Consider the following 14,286-nt stretch of genomic DNA (forward strand, 5'->3'; position numbering starts at 1 on the left):
GGTCCAGAGTCCAGAGTTATGGTAGTTTCGGGGGGACTTATTATCAGGGAGGCCTTATGTTGGGGAGTTCTTATTTTCGGGGGATGCCTTATATTTCAGTGAGAGGCAGAACTGTAAGTAGGTCTTATTTTGGGGGGATGTCTTACTTTCGGGAAACACGGTATCTAATGTGCCTCTTCAGTCCTGCCTCATAACCTCTTAGCTTTCCTTTTGCTTCTGACCATGGCTCGCCACTGGCTGGGGCAAGCCGTGTAGAAAAGCTTGGCTCAATTGTGCTATCATTTCTCACTTCAGGCTTGTGCCAAGCAGCTTTCCCTTTCTGCTTAATGAATGTGACAGCCTAGTTTACATTCCCCAAACCCAGCAACAGATTGGGGCCTGAAAATGGGGAGGAGCTTACACTACCTGGGGAACCTTTCAGGCTGTGGGAAGCATGAGCAGTTCTGAAGCATTCAGTAGTGTTGCATAAGGGTAAGTAGGCTAGAGTCCCATTTGGGCTGTGGTGGAATAATCCCATATTGTGAGATCTAACTTTTTGGCCTTTACTCCTTCTCTGTTTTACTATATCCTGCCCCTTGCTTTTGCTCCTTGGAATTGCCTCCTATTTGACTCGGGTTCTTATTTCAGACTCTGTGTTTGAATAGAACTTGGCCTAAGATATGCCATAAAATAAAGTTTTATGTTCAGAAGAAAAAAAATTGTAAAAGGAAAGAAACCAAGATTAAACTGCTAAATGTTTTACAATGAGAAAAACAAGACTCTGAATGAAAAAGCCCTAAACAGAAAGCATTGTACTTTCCCCAAGTGTCATATTCATCATTGTTCAGGATAATTAAATAATCTTTTTCATAAATATGGGAGCATCATCTGCTGTCAAAACTTCTCTCCTCTCTTCTATTTTTTAACTTCTATTTAATGTACATTCATTGATGATACATTCTGTAGAGTCCTTATTCTACTAGACTCTGATAATTTAATGCTGAGTAAAAACTGTGGCCTGGTTCCTCTTTCTCTGCTGCTCAATATTTTTTGTGGACAAGATCGACCTAATTTAATAATCACACAAACAAATGCACGCATGCAAGGGTGAGTGTCATGGCGGACAGTGCGCACTGATGAGAAAGCCAATTATAAGGGGTTTTGACTCAGCCAGGAGTTCTGGGCAAGCCTCCTCGTGAAAGTGACAATTGAGCTGCCACCTGAGGAAGGAGAAGGAGTTAATTAGGTGGCGAGAGGAGAGGAGAGTGTCTTGGACAGGGACTGATGGAGCAGCTCGCGTCTCTGTTTGGAGGCATGGGCACTGACAGTATTGAAGGGCTCATAGATAGCTGGGGGAAGTGTGTGGTGTGGGTTGCTGCAGCGTGTTAGAGATGGGAATTTTCACATGTTTAGAATTTTAGGGAAAGTGGTATGTGTGCCTCTGTGTGTGTGCTTTCAGGGTATGGTTAAGAGAATTAGAATGGAAAGGAAAGAAAGTGAGCTCGTTTTTCATTTGTTGCTCAATTGATTTTTCCTAACTCATGATAATGCTTATGACCTGCATACAAAGCCTTTAAATTATATGTTTCCTTGTGGTTATTTACTGTTGCATGGTTTTAATGTTAGAGTGGTTGAAATGTAGTTGTATATTTTATTTGGAAATGATTTCAATTAAATTTTTACTTGAGGTTGATTTTAATACTGTATTGCAAACTGATTCACATAATTGGAACACTGAAAAAGATGCTTGGAAGCATGGTGCATCGCCACATTTAATTACTCAGTGCTAAACCAGTTCATGTATTTGTTTGGATTCTAGCTTTCTGATTTCTCCCAAATTTGAAATTCTGTTAATTAGAGATAAATTATTCTGAACATATTTTCTTATCAAATTTACCTTACTAGATTCTAAATACATGTCACAAGTATAGTGTGATGTGCCCTTGAAGATTTTGCACACATATATACAAAGCTTTCATGAGCTACTGGTAGAATTTGAAATTCTGATTTCCCCCCCTGTTTTCAGGACTTCTCTATAGAATACTTTATCAAAATGTTTAGTAATCACTCAAGACACCATCCATTTCCTCTAGTCTCATACCAAAGGACAAAATTGCTGATGGCCACATTTCCCTATACACATGCTCCTCCTACGTTTGATGTTCCCTCCATTGTCGTTCTAAGGGAACAGAGACCAGTTGTTGTTGTTGGACGTCCACTTGCATCCTCCTAAGACCCCCAGGCACTATGAAATGAATGGGGATTAAAACAGGGGCACGAGGCAAATTACCCGAGATGCCCCTTAAAACCATTTGCCTAACTACCCAATCCAAAGAACCAAATAATTTTTTTGGTTATATGTAGGCAGCCTCAGGGAACTCTTTGTTTCTTTTCCATGAAAAAAATGCCATTGTTGTAAATATGTCTATAGCACAACTTTACAAATTTAAATGTATACAACTTAGCAAAAACAATTACAATAAATGAATGATCAACTCTTCAATAAATACCCTTTCTAATAAGATTATTTATTTTGTTTTTATTTGTGACTTCAAATTTAATTATGAAATTTCTGTGAGATTAAGACTCATTAAAAAAAGTTTAGTGAACATGGATGGTGAGGGCAACAAATGTATAAGTGTGCTTTACACAATTGATGTATGTGTGGATTGTGATGAGTTGTATGAGCCACAATAAAATGATTAAAAAATATATATCCTCCTATGGTGTTGAATGCAATGCAAAATTTGGATCGGAGGAATATATAAATATAAGTATTTAATAAGTATATATATTTAATAATTTTCAAAATACAAATATAGTCCCCCACTATATACATATGTATATAAGTTTGTGTGAATAAAGTCATCTTAGACTGCTAAACTAAAATATGTATATATAGCATATATATTTTTCCCCTTTGTATACATATGTATATCTATGTATTTGTATTTCCATATCCACATATATATGGCTTTTCTACAATATATGTACCTTTGTTGCCATCCTCTTAGTGTGTGAAGCTGAAAGCTTTTATCCTGCAGAGTAAACTGGTAGGAGGGGAGTAGGAGAGAATGACTCCGCTGGGTTGCATAGTCTCAATGTGGTGCTCTTGTTAATGATTATAGAAGTGATGATAGAGCTGGGGCAAGTGGGGCTTGATACCTGTGTGCCATGCTGACCAACTGGAATGGTTCAGGGAGTTATGATCACGGTAGCTTCAAAATTATAACGTTCTTTTTTAAGTCTTTGTTTTAGAAAGACTTTTTAAAAAAAATCATTTTATTGGGGTCTCGTACAACTCTTATCACAAACCATACATACATCCATTGTGTCAAGCACATTTGTACCTTTGTTGCCATCATGAGTCTTAAAATACTTGCTTTCTACTTGAGCCCTTGATATCAGCTCCTCATTTCCCCCCCTCCCTCCCCACTTACCCCTCCCTCATGAACTCTTGATAATTTATAAATTATTATTATTTTGTCATATGTTACACTCTCCGATGTCTCCCCTAGCCCACTTCTATGTTTTCCATCCTCCAGGGAGGAGATTATATGTAGATTCTTGTAATCAGTTCCCCCTTTCCACCCCACATTCCCTCCACCCTCCAGGCATCACTACTCTCACCACTGGTCCTGAAGGAGTCATCTGTCCTGGATTCCCTGTGTTTCCAGTTGCTATCTGTACCAGTGGACATCCTCTGGTCAAGCCAGATTTGCAAGGTAGAATTGGGATCATGATAGTGGGAGGAGGAAGCATTTAAGAACTAGAGGAAAGTTGTATGTCTCATTGTTGCTGCCCTGCACCCTGACTGGCTTGTCTCCTCCCCGCAACCCTTCTGTAAAGGCGTGTCCAGTTGTCCACAGATGGGTTTACAGAAAGTACTAGTTTCCCATTGTCCTGACTTTCTGCACAATTTCTTCTATGTTTAACATCTTAGGTTCTTGCTGTAAGCTTGTAACAATTGTACTGATGTGTTATTAAATAGAGTTTATAGTTTACATTTGGTTTCACTCTCTGTGTCCTACTATGAATTCTGACAAATACTTAATGCCATGTGTGGGCCATCTAGTCCCATACAGAATAGTTTCCCTGCTTTAAAACTGCCCCGTACTTTATGTATTCATCCCTTTTTCTATCCTTTGAAGCATCTTTTCCTGGAAATCACTGTCTCTACAGTTTTCCATTTTCCACAATGCCATATAACTGGAATCATACACTATGTAGCTCTTTTGGACTGAATTATATTGAATGAGATCTTACATGATTTAATTTAGCAGATGAGTTTCAATGGGCACCTCTCAAGTTAGACATTGTTGTTTCTCCTCAATGGTGGAAACCTCTGAGGGGGCTCTGCCTTGGTGTTTAGCAGAAGTAGTAGCTTTATCGAAGGGTCTCCCTTCAGACAGATGTGCTGCAGTTTGTTCACTGATCTGAAAGGCAGCAGGCAACAGCCTTGAAAAGAGTGTAAAATGGAACGAGAGAGAGCTGGGAGCGCATCCTCTTGGACACCTCTTCACCAGTAGAAGACTATCTCCCAGAGCCCCACCACACACTCAGGGGTTAGCAGGGTGCTCAGTAGCAGTTTGTGAGTGTTCTCCTCGTCCAAACATTCTGTAACAGCTCAGGGCAAACAAATAGTCACTGCCCTATTAGATACGACTATTTCAGTAGAATGCTTTCTGTGAATCGCCAAGATTTACAAAAAGTCCATTTTTATTTTTGTAATGTAATGCCAGGATTTCTGGCATAATTAGAGGCATGTCTTTTTTTCAACGTATTGAGATATCAGAATGTTGTATACTATCTCTCTCTAGATATTTTAACAAAAACCAAGTCTATTCCTGTAACACGATGTAGAATAAATGGAATGCTGTGGAGGGTTTCCTTTTTATTTTATTCTGTGAGCCTGCATGCCTGTATCTATTCTCCAGTTGCTGAATGCGCAACATATTCAATAGTTAGGAAATGCAAGTTAATATAATCCCAAACATTACTCAATACTATTTCCTATTTCATGAACTATGGTGAATTTCATCTAATAGCTAGAAAAATACTTCACTTTCTTGGGATAATATGAACGATATTGATAATATCCTATTACAACATGTTCTATAGCTGATTATCTTATTCACTGACTTCCTTTTAAAATAACATCGACTTAAATTATAAACTGCTTAAATTAACTAGATCGACCAATTTACCAAATTACCAATTTACAACCTACCCAAGGGTTTTCAGCCATTGCTCCTTCTACACACTTTTTAACATTCTCAAAGCAAGAATCATGTAAACGTGTCACAATTATTGTGCAATTAGGAACCCTATTGTCATATAGGTTACAGGCAGTTTTCAACATTTACTCTTCAGGGGAAAATACAAGACTTTCTGTTAGGTAACAATTTACAGCCTTGGAAACCTTAAGGTGCACTTCTCCTTAGTTCTATAAGACTGTTATGATACAGAATCAAGTTGATGGCAGGTTTATGTTTCGGTTTGTGTACAATTAACATCAGTTACCCTGTTCAATAAGGGCTATAAGTTCGACTGCTGAATGCAAAGTCAGAAGTTCAAAACCACCAGCTACTCCCAGGCAGAAGGATGCGGTTTTCTGCTTCCATAAAGAATTGCAGTCTTGGAACCCTACAGAGCCTGTTCTATAGGGTTGCTAGAAGTCAGAATTGACGTGATGGCAATCAATTCTTTAAGTCAATCAAGGAGCCGTGGTGGTGTTGCCAAGTAGGCTTTGGGCTGCTAACCAAAGGATCAGTGGTTCACAGCCACCAGCTTCTGCAGGGGAGCGTTGGAGCAGTCTGCTCCCTTAAAGCTGCACAACATTGGGAACACTGCATCCGGTCACGATGCATCTGAATGGACTCAGGGACAATGGGTTTTGATTTCTTTTTCCTCCAGTAAGCCTGACTTTGAATAACTGCTATTCTGTGTCTTACCTCACTTTTGTTGTTGTTCTTAACATGAGCCAAGATTTATTTAAGTTCCTGATTCTTTCTCTGCTGGGGGAAAAAAAACGTTCTCCAATATCTCATATTCAAAATTCATTAGCAAAAGACTTACTTTTCAATATTTATTCCTCTCAGTAATATATACTTTTCTTGAGATCACCTGCTTCCGGCTTCTGCATAGTTCTTGCGCTTTGAAGAGGATTCTGGTACACATCTAAATCAATCCTGCTCCCTTGCTGTCCGTCTGAGGTGCTGATATTATCCGGCAGAGGAGAGAACTGGCTTTCCCCTCACTCACACCTCAGGTCCGAGTTGTGGTGTGCATTGTATAAAGTGTGGATAGCGATCTTTTCAAACCACTCTGGAGAATGATTCATTTGCTCTTTGTCAGAAGCGAAAATCGCTACAGGCTGGCAGGTGAAGCACAGCTGAGCACTGCCTGCACATCAGCCGTGGGAGTGAAGGTGGTCAGGTGTGCTGAGCAGGCTATTTCCTCACGGACTAACTTTTGCACGGAAAACTTACTGAATTGCACTCAAAATCATTATTCCCTTGGTTGCAATTTATGACATCATGCTTAAAATAAATAATGTTACCTAATAGAAGCATACTAGCATGGAAAGATGGATCCTCAAGTTGCCTCTCCTAATCTTTGGAATGTGTGACTGCACCTAGCTGATCGGATGAAAGACATTGCTGACCTGAGCGAGTTCAAGCTCTTGAGACAAAGCACGGCCCTGGAGTGTCTGCGTGGCTCCATTGGCATCACTGGCGCTGTGATAGAAAAGAATTAAAGAAAGACACATGGTTACACGTATGATAACTAAGGGGGGAGGTACTTTAAAGATGAAGGAAGGGGCTATAAGCCAAGAGATAAAGTGGCCCCTAGGAGATTGATGTTTCCCCTCAAGAAGGAACTTCCCTCATTGAAACCCTGACTTCTGCTCCGTGAAAACTGATGTTCCAGCTCTGACTTCTGTGTCTGTGTTGTCCTTGTTGTGAACTGTCCTTGAGTCTATTCCAACTGAACGGACATTTGTTTTCGTTTGTGCCCTGGTAGCATAGTGGTTATGTGGTGGGCTGTTAACAAAGTCATCGGTTTGAACCCACAGTCACTCCACAGGAGAAGCATGAGTCTTGCTACTCCTGTAAAGAATTACAGTTTCGGAAACCCACAGGGACAATTATACCCTGTCCTACAGGTTCACTGTGAGTCAGAGTTGACTTGATGGCAGTGAGGTTTTGGTTTTGGTTTATGTTAGTGGTAATTTGTTACAATAGCAATTGAAACTTAATAAAGTGGGCATAGTCAGAACTAGAATATTCCATTGACTAATCTCTGTCAAGGACAGATAATGTACTCAACTTTGATATGATGTGAAGCAAGACTGGAACATACAGTTTTCAAATGTAGACTTTTTACATGGTGAGTCAAATATACACCATTTTTATATAAGAATATTTTTTTATTCTCTAGACTTAATATATATGTGTGTTTAAGTATCCGTGTACTTGCTTTGTACCTATAGTTTAAAACATTACAAAGATCATATGATTTACAAGTCACAGTTAAATAAAATGTATTTTATCACCCCTATTCTATACATAGAGCATGGTGGTGTAGTGTTAATGCATTGGGTGGCCAGCTGCAAGGTCAGCAGTTCAAAACCACCGGTTGCTCCTGCGGAGAAAGTTCTTTATACTTCAGTAAAAAGTTACACTCTCAGAAACTCGCAGGGGCAGTTCTACCCTGAATTATAGTGCCACTATGAGTTGGCACTGACTCGACTTACAGATAGATTTAAATTGTAACTGGTGTGTCTGATCCCAAAAGCTAAATATTTATTTCATTAAGATATTATATTATCTCTTGTATTTCTGATTATTTCTTGAAACCCTTTGAAAAATGTAAGAAAATAAAATCTGATTTTTATTTTACTTCAAATGCTGAAGAAAGTCCCTTTCTTTTTCCCTCTTTGGTACTCCTCTTATTTTTACATTCTTCTACAGGTAACTGCTAAGTACTGATAAAGCATCCCTTTAAGTATAGTGATTCTCATTATGATATTTGAGTCTTTCAGAATTATAGGGTATATCATGTCTTATGGAGAACCCTAGTCTTTAAAATTGTATTAATTCCAGAAGCATTGTCACACAAAGCCATAAAAATGGAATATTGTTGGACAAATGCTAAAACATAACTACTGTATTTTACAAAGGAAATAGGAGTAGAGAAAATAGCACTAGAAGTTCGTGGATAAAGATTGGTATTTTTGAATGAGATTTCTAATAGAAAGGCATTACTTCAAAATTAGGAGAAGCTGAGTGGTTTGTTCATATTTACTTCATATTTTGCTTTAATAATCCAGTTGGAGATAAAAACAAACAAAACCAAGATTCACTACTAATGAGTGGATTCCAACTCAAAGTGCTTAATGAGGTGAGGGGAGTGGAAATTAAAAGGCCTTGTAATGCTCTTCAGATATAACCTTTGCTCAAAAGTTGTTTCAGAAAACGGTCTCAAATTTAATGTCTGCAGCTTTCTAACATTTTAAGAAGCAAAATAAACTGCTTCAAAGCACCAGTAGAAATTTTTAGGGGACAGACATAATTATATAGCATAACACTAGACACGATCTGTGAATTGGGGACCGATCTAGGTTGGTGGTCGACAGTCCTACTGCCGTTGCATTTATTCCAGCTGATGACCCTCTGCCTCGAACTGTGCCATGCTGGTGTTAGGTATGCAGTCAAGTCAGTTCTGCCCCTTAGGGCCCCGACGTACAGCAGGGGGACACTGCCTGGTTTTGCGCCATCCTCAGCCTTGTGCCCATGCTTGAGCTCATTGTGGCAGTCACTGTGCCAATCCATGCCCTGAGGGCCTTGCTCTGTCACTGCCCCTCTACTTGACCAAGCATGAGTCCTTCTTCAGGGACTGGTCTCTCCTACCAATATGGCGAAAGGTCTGGAAGACAGTCTCTCCATACTTTCTTCCAAGGAACACTGTACTTCTTCCAAGAATCCCCCTAGGGGTTCTGAATCTTTTAACGTTAAGAAGGAAGACTACTAGATCTTTCCCCCACAGAGATTTTGGTCCGTTTGAACATCTGACCTTTCAGTTAGCAGTTGGGCATTTGACCATGGTGCCACCTGACCTTCTTAATTGGCGCTCTTGTTGAGTTTTTATGTGCCGTCCAGTTGTTCCAACCCTAGTGACCTTATTCACCACAGCACAGAGCACCGTCTGGTCCTGTGCTAAGCTGGCAGTCAGAGCAGTTTGAACCTATTTTGCTGTCAGTACTGCAACTTCTCTTTGAGACTTTTCCTGATCTTTGTGAACCCTCTACTTGAGCAAGCAAGGTGAACTTCACTATTGATATATGTCCAAAGTACATGAAATTAAGTTTCAAATGTCTTGCTTCAAAGGAGCATTCTGGTCCTGGATCCAAGATAAAATTGTTAATTCCTTTGCTATTTATTGGAGTATTTAATATTCTGAACCAACACCACAATTCTAATGTATTCTTTCTTCTCTTTCTAATTTATTGTCTAACTTTGGAATGAATATGAGGTAATTGAAAATCCCATGGCTTGTATTAGGTTTATGTTAATTCCCAAAGCCACACATTCATACTTTAAAGGTTTATTTTGCAGCAGATTTGCCCAATGAAATACGATTGATCCCTTGACTATTGCTTCCTTGATCATTGGCTGTGGATTTAAATAAAATGAAAACCTTCACAGTTTCCATCTTTTCTCTGCTTATCATGATATTTTTTAATGGTCCAATTGTGAGGGTTTTTGTTTTCCTTGGTTGAGGTGTAAGTCATACTGTATTCTTCGGTTTTCATCAGTAAATACTTTCATTCCACTTTTTTTTCTGCAAATTAGATTTTGTCATTTGAATATCTAATTTTGTTGACATTTCCTCCTATCGTGGAGCCATCTTTTTCTTCATATAGCCCAGTATGTCAGATTATTTGCCAGTACGGACATTGAATAAAAATGGTGACATGATAAAACTCTGACCTATACCTTCCTTGATTTTAAACCAGGGAGTACTCTTTTGTTCTGCTGTTGACTCCAGATTCCCCTGTTCTCATTCATTGGCTCAGGCAGGGAAAGGGTCTTTACTCTTTTTCCCACTAGTATTCCTCTTGGTTCTATGCACGGAAATACTTTCTATAGGTGCTTAGTACTACAAAACAAAAGGTTCCAAATAGAAGATTACCTTTAGGTATTCAAAATCTTTGCTTGTTCTTAAGTGTGGTGAGGAAATCAGATGATGCCCAACTATCAGGAAAAATAGCCTCTGAGATCTTAAAACCTTATCTTAAAACAAGCAGCTATCTAAGTGAGGCATCAGCTAAATCTACGCAGGAGAAGCATACTAGTCTGTGTGACTCAAGACTTGTAAATAATAAAATCCAAATCCAGAGGAGGAAATGGTTCTAGATCCTCTAAATTATTATTAATCAGTTACTTTGTATGATTCCCTTTATATGAAATCTGGGATTGGTAAATATATAGAGATAGTAAGTGACTGGATTAATAATTATCTAAGGGCATGGCAGTGCAGGGGTGGTTGGAAGAAATTGGGAGTAAACAACAGTGTGTACAGGAAAAAGGAAAATGTTCTAAAGTCTGTTGTGGTGATGACTACACAATCGTTAGCAAGATTGAACTATAAGCTGTATTATTTGTAAATTAGTTGCCAATAAAACAATGAAAATATCTTTGCTGTTAAAACAAGTAAGGTTTTTTGTTTTATTATATTGCTTTTGCTTATTAATTTTATCATAAAGTAGCTGTTTTTTCTATAATATAAGATACTTTAAGTGCTTTACCTAAATTTGTAATTCCTCTATCATCTGAAAAAGTGCATACAATATTGACTCAATAAATGAAACCTAAATGAATGAATAACTTAATGAAGAAAATTAGTAAACATTCCTATCCTTGTCCCATAAGATTGAAGTTCAGATTATTTATCATTATTATTTTAATCATTTTATTGGGAGCTCTTACAGATATAACATTCCATAATTCAATCACATAAAGAAGTATTGTGCAATGATTACGACAATCAGTTTCACAACATTTTCTTTTTTCTTATATTCCTTGATATCAGCCCCCCTTTCTCTATATCCTCCCCCCACCATAGCCCCCATGTTATCCGTATTCTAGTTTTGTTTTTCAATAATAGGTCTTTGTGTTTTGTTTTGCCTTATCTTACAGAAGCCAATCTATCCATTCACATAAAATTCTGTTGTTTGATCACATTGAGTAGGGCTATACAGTCATCAATATAATCTGCTCCCCACCCCCACCCCCTCACTTCCTGTACTCTCAGGAAACCATTACCCCTGTTACTGTTTGTGAAGCATTATCTATCTTGGCTTTCATGTATCAAATAGTCTTAAATATAAAAATGAGCATACACAAATCTAACATGATTAATGAGGTAAAACAAATAAAAACCATAATAGTAAGGAGAGGAAATATTATAGAGCTAGAGGATAGTTAAGTGGTTTATCAGTATCATACAGCACCCTGGATTTATCATCCCTTCCATGTGGCCCTTCTGAAAGGGACTGTTCAATTATTCTACAGGTGGATTTTGGGTCTACACTCTATCCACACCCCTTCACATCGATTTGGTTGCTTGATTTTGAACTTCTGATACCTCTTGTCGTCAACACTTCATGATCACATAGGCTGATGTTCTTCCATGTGGGCTTTGTTGCTTCCCTGCTAGATGGCCACTTGTTTAACTACAGGTCCTTAAACCCCAGACGCAATATCTTTTAATTGCTGGGCGCCATCAGCTTTCTTCCCCACAGTTGCTTATGCACCCATTTTGTCTTCAGGAATCGTGTCAGGAATGTGAATACAATGACACATTATTGGAACAAATTGTTATTATACTGAGGTAATATTTAGCTAGAGGCCCAAAGACCATCCATATATATACTTATACAACCAAATACACAAATATTTATATATGAGGGGTTACACCTCCCCTCCCAAACCAGAGTTGTGCTAGGCAGAGTGGAACTTTCATAAATACACCTTTTTTTTTGAGCTAGATGAGCATCAAGCAACTCACTGAGTTAGTATATCCAGTGGCATCACTTGAGAATGTCCTCTCTGGTCACTGTTAATTTTTTTGTAAAAACAGTTTTGATTGCACCTCGTTTATTGTGATGGCCAATTTAAGAGAACAGCATGTGGCTCTGAAATTTTGTTTTCTGCTCTAGAAAAATGCCACAGAACTTGTGGTGTTGAACACAGTTTACAAGGACAGTGCTATGGAAAAAACTAAAGTGTACCAGTGGATTTCTCATTTTAAGAAAACTGAGATGTCTATTGATGACAAACCTCATTTTAGACATCTATCAACTTCCCGAAGGAATGAAAATGTCGACTACAGGTGCATTTGAAATTCATTCCACCAGGTCAGACTCTTTATCAAGCTTTGTATTAAGAGGTTTGAAAATAATAGCGAAAAACAGTGTGTGACAATGAAGGCCTGATTTATGTCACATCAGGGACAGATTTTGCCACCATGACACTGTTCCTGCTCACCTAGCCATCTCAGTGTGCCTGTTCTTGGCCCAGAACAGCATGCCTCTCTCCATGCTTCTCTTGCCCCATGCACCTTGCTCACAAGACCCCACTCTGTGCAACTTCTTTTTGTTTCTGTGAATAAAGAGGGGCAGGAAAAGAAGGCAATTTGAGGACATAGAAGAGGTGAGGAAAAAACCGAGGGAGATACTGTCAGCCATCCAAACAGATGAATTTGAAAAGAGATTCCAAGAATGAAATTGCAGATATGACAAATGTAGTAAGTGTGATAGAGAATACTTTGAAGGTGATAAGGTTGTTTTGTTTTAAAAAAAAGTAAATACGTAGCTTTCAGAAAATTCCGTTTTTGGGGGGTACCATATATATATATTCTTTGGGGGTACTATATATATATTCTTTCTGTGTTTGTGGGGTATCATATAGATATTCTTTGGAGGGGTACCATGTATATATTTTGGGGGGTACCATATATATATATTTTTTCTTTCTGTGCGCCTCTTTTTTCCCCTCCTATACCACTATTATATTTACCTATCTCAGATACAATTTGATTGATCAAACATGACCAGAAAAACTACACTCTCCTTGCCCTCAAGCAAAAATTATATCTTCTGATTTCTCTATTTTATATTTGGACTCTATTTTAATTTATTTATTCTCTGTTTATAATTTTACATCTGTATGGAAATGATGTTGGTGTTAACCGTGTATAAATTTAAAATGTCACGGCTAAAAGGTTAAGTTCTATGCTAAGGAGAAGGGAAGTCAATCTTGAGGGTTGGTTTAAGGCCTGCAAAAGCATTATTAGCTAACGTCACATGCCCCACCAAAGAACAGGACTGGCCGTCACAGTAGGGGTGGGATAATGAAATGTTTGACCAATATGGTCTGCGAATGATGTCACAAACATCCAAATGGCCATTGGCAGAGAAAGGTTTCCCACCTGTGCTAAGGTTGCCATTATGTTATCCTCTTGCTCATGTCTTATGTGAAACCCAGGAGAGCTCTGCTTTTTTTCAGGAGTTGCAATATACATGTCTTTGGCTCCTTTCAGATAATGGGAGCAAATCATGGAATGTGAAAGATGTTACAATTAAACAGATACCAAGATCAATATGTCAGGTCTGGTCCAACTCAGCAACCCTGAGTGGAGCTAGTCCTGGGCCGTCTTCACAACTGCACTTACGGTTGAGCCCATCAGTGCACCACTGTGCCGATCCATCTCGTAGAAGGGTTTCTTTTTCACGTCCATTACTTCACCAAGCACGGTGCCCTTCCCCAGAGAAGGGCCTCTCCTGACAACATGTCCAAAATACCTGAGACCAAGTCTTGCCGTTTTGCCTCTAAGAAGTACATTCTGGGTGTAATTCTTCCAAGACAGACTGGTTTGTTGTTCTAGCAGTCTGGGTACTTTCCATGTGCTTGTGACGTGGGACATGCAGTAAGTACACTTGGAAGCAACACCGACTACAGAGTCGTTAGACGATTCTTTTGATGTCAGTTATGGGGTTAAATGGCTAACTTTTAATCTTTTCCCCATTTACCTTTTCCCCGTAAATTACAAAAATATCACACTTTCTATTCATTTTAATTAATTTAAAAATAGATTTAATAAAATTTGTCCCAAGAGGAAACTAAAAAGGAAATAGAGGAAAGAAACGGGAGGCAAAGGACATTTATAAATGCCTAAATACAGGCATGTACATATGTAAATAAATATATAATGAGAGGGGAGTAGAACTAGTACTCATAT

The sequence above is a fragment of the Echinops telfairi genome, unplaced genomic scaffold (genome assembly GCF_000313985.2).
Source record: "Echinops telfairi isolate 266 unplaced genomic scaffold, ASM31398v2 ScPeMD7_5868;HRSCAF=6743_0, whole genome shotgun sequence".
NCBI classification, from domain to species: Eukaryota; Metazoa; Chordata; class Mammalia; order Afrosoricida; family Tenrecidae; genus Echinops; species Echinops telfairi.